Here is a 3,701-nt window from a genome sequence, read left to right on the forward strand (position 1 = left end):
CAGCACTTGGACACATCAAGCCAATGATTTTCACAAATTCTTCCCTATATAATTAGTTTATGGTCAAGAACCAAATATTTCTTATTTAAGAATTTTAGGATGTACGATATATGTTCCAATTGCTCCACCACAATGCACAAAGATAGGTCCTCAAAGGAGGTTAGGAAGATATGTTGGATATGAATCTCCATCTACAATTAAATATCTAGAACCCTCAACAGGAGATTTATTCATGGCAAGATTTACCGATTGTCATTTTGATGAAACAATTTTTTCAACATTATGGGGAGAAAATAAGTAGTTGGAAAAGGATATATCTTGAACTATCTTGCTCATTATCTAGTTTTAATCCTTACACCAATCAATGTGAAAAAGAAGTTCAAAAGATAATTAATTTGCAAAATGGCACATCGGTTGCCAAACGTATTTACTAACCTAAAGAGAGTAACTAAATCTCATATATCAATTGCAAATGCTCCAATTAGAATTGATGTCATAGTAGGACAGTCTGTTATTGCTAATGAGTCTAAGGCACGCTAAAAGTGTGAGAGACCAATCAGTTCCAAAGATAAAAATACTCAGAAAAGAAAGGAGCAAATATTCAAAATGATAAAAAAAAAGAAATAAAACTCTAGAAAAGACCCCTAACATAACTCCAAAAAAAATTATGGTACCTGAAATCAATAAATATGAAAAAATCTCAATAAATTATGTTATGATGGGGAAAAGATGGAACCGAAATGAAATAAACATCGACAATATTTTTGCGTATAATGTAGTGCTCAATCTTATGAAAAAAATAAGAATATTAAGCCTACTTCTTTTAAAAATGTCGATATAGAAATGATTAGCTAATGTGGAAATACGCAATTAAAGTAGAATTAAATTCACTTACCAAATGTAAAGTTTTTGGACTTATAGTCTGTACACTAAATGGTGTAAAACCAATGAGATATAAATAGTTATTTGTGTGAAAACGAAATGAGAAAAATGAAATTGTGAGATATAAAACACGGCTTGTCGTAGAAGGTTTTACCCAAAAATCTAGTTTTAATTATGAAGAAACATATTCTCTGTCACGGCCCGGAACTCCCATCGAGCCCGTGACAACCGCCGCGACGTTTCGATCGACATTCATTACTCGGAATGTCAACCGAAACCCCGCAAGGCTTTAATATCAGCTTCTCATTTTCCCTGTGGGTAACTGTTTCCAAATACCACATTCTAAAAGATTTTAAACTGTTTCCAACTTAAACAAATAAAATAATATTTTTCGTCTCACAGGGGTATATTGGTCATTTATCCCAAAAATCTCAAAATCATCTAAAAATATAGTATGTAAGTGGAAAACACATATTTCATAATCAAAAATAATTTTGGATGTCTAAAACATTCGTTTAAAATGGAATTATGACTGTTAAAATAAAATAAAAATATTAAATAAAATATTCAATTTTCACATAAAAAGATATTTTAAGAACACTGTATAAATAATTTTTATATCGTAAAAGCAAAGTAAATTCTTACATACCATAATACAGATAACCAAAGGATAGAATTTAATTTACAGTGACACGTGGGCCCACGAATGACCAAAAGTAGCAAAAGAAATGAACCTACAATCTTTGGATGTGGCAAGTTCAACTGTAATCCTCGCCGATATCAGTTATCTACAATCTATTCTGAACCTGAAATGGGTGGAAATGAGGGTGGTGAGATTATAAAATCCCAGTGAGTAAACAAACATCACTCAAAATATCTAAAGTCGAGTAAAAGGAGACTATTAAAACATTTCATCAAACTGTAATTTATCATCTTTCAACTTATTTCAACCAAATGAAATCAATTTATTTAAAGCAAGTAATCAATATGGCTTATGAATTTCTTAAAAAGCTTGGCTCATGCCAAAAATTATTATCATACTCAGTTATTTGGGATACCTTGGCCGAGGGCTATCCCAACTGAGTCCGCCAAGGCTATTAGAAAGTCATGTTTTTATTTTGAAAACATAGCCATTCCTTGACGTTGGCCGAGTTCCCCTTCACGAGGTGGTTTGGCGTGAAGTGAACTCTAAAAGTTATACCTCAGGAGTTACCCTACTCGCCTCTCCAACCGAGGTAAAAATATAACAGGATTCCGTGCCCCTCTAATAGGCTAGTCCACAGAATCCAGCCCACTGCAGCAGGTCAAACCCACCATACAATAAAATTTTGACAGCATGACAGGGCTAATATATTACTACCCAACCTGCAAGGTAAAATAAAGCAATTCATATAATTCATAAAAACACAGCCCAGCCAGTCATGCCAATACAATAACATAAGCCATTAATTCAATTTTAAATTTACAACATATCAGTGGTCTCCAATTACTCTATTTTCAAAATCGTTATTTCGTTTCAAGACAATTTATAAAATATTTTCATTTAAACTCATTTTGTTTACAAAACATAAAAATTTACCATTTGAACTCATTTTCATAAAATTCACCAAAACCGAATAAAAACATACTTTAGATAATTAAAATGATGGTAAGGTTACTCACCGTGTCTAGAGTGAGGATTTTCGAAATACTCAGACTATTGGTCCTCGGGTGCAATTCTCTTGCCTTTATCAGAGGACTCACCACCTTGACACAGTACAAAATCGAGAAATTCACCACATTGGTACTAAATTGAAATTAAACTAATTTAGACTACTAATGCTTGATATGGAATGCAAAAATGTCTAAATTTTTGCCTAAATGCGGTGTTAGCCTATTTCGGTCTTTTACCCGATAAATTGATATACGCGTCCGTTTAAACTCCAAATTAATTTTTTTCAGTTTCTATACCTCAATTGCACCCAAATTGACTTAATGTCCCTCAGTGTGGTGCAAATTATCAGTCCCGATAATAAATTACGAAAATACCCCTAGTGGGTAAAAATTTGTATTTTTGCTCCGAAAATTTCCATTATTTTTCTAGGCTCATAATTCATCATTATTCATCATAATTCCTCAAATAACCATCAAGATCAGCAGCCAATATTCCCCTAGAAAATTCAGCATAATGGGTTTCAATGGGAAAAATTTATATTTCTAGCTTATTTTTGCTATATTTCAATATAACTTAACTAAAATCACTTAATTCAATTAAAATCAACCAAAAATCAAGCTCAAAACTCATCCATGGAGGTTTGGCCAGCATGGGTGTCCATACCCACTTTCTAATTTTGCATAGAAATGAGAAAAAAATGCATGGGTAGTGAAAATCACAAGGAAAATCAATGAAATTTACCTTTTTAATGCTTGATTTCTTGATTTCTCTTGATTTTCCCCAAATTTTTCAGGTAGGATTCTTGTTTTTGTTTTTCCCCTTTTCTCCCCTGGTTTGGACAGCTGAAGAAGATGAGAATTCCGGAATTTTTACCTTTTTAAAGGCTAAAATAATATAATATTATTTTATTCATTTTTTTAATGTTTTATTAATTCCTTAAATTCTAGCCATCCATTTGTTTCCAAATTTTCACCATACACTTGTCCCAAATATCCATAGCTTAGGTAAAATTCTCAGACTTATCCAAAGTCTTGGTGGAGTAATTTTTGAAATTTACACTTTTACCCCCGTAAAAGTCAAAAATTACATTTTTGCCCCAAAAATTGAAAAATTGCCCATAGACATATTTTTCGTCCCTTATACTCATACCATTCTCCAATTTGTC

The 3,701-nt window shown here is 32.2% G+C and overlaps 1 long non-coding RNA gene across 1 annotated transcript; it reads right to left on the bottom strand.

The window, feature by feature from the left end:
- Positions 1 to 1,573: 1,573 nt before the first annotated feature.
- On the bottom strand, positions 1,574 to 3,401 carry LOC148763742 (uncharacterized). Its single transcript, XR_016025104.1, has 3 exons — positions 3,278 to 3,401; positions 2,545 to 2,628; positions 1,574 to 1,688 (listed from the first exon to the last, which is right to left on the bottom strand). It is a non-coding gene; the product is annotated as an uncharacterized LOC148763742 (long non-coding RNA).
- Positions 3,402 to 3,701: the final 300 nt, after the last annotated feature.

The sequence above is a fragment of the Theobroma cacao genome, chromosome 3 (genome assembly GCF_053813885.1).
Source record: "Theobroma cacao isolate CCN51 chromosome 3, ASM5381388v1, whole genome shotgun sequence".
Taxonomy (NCBI): Eukaryota; Viridiplantae; Streptophyta; class Magnoliopsida; order Malvales; family Malvaceae; genus Theobroma; species Theobroma cacao.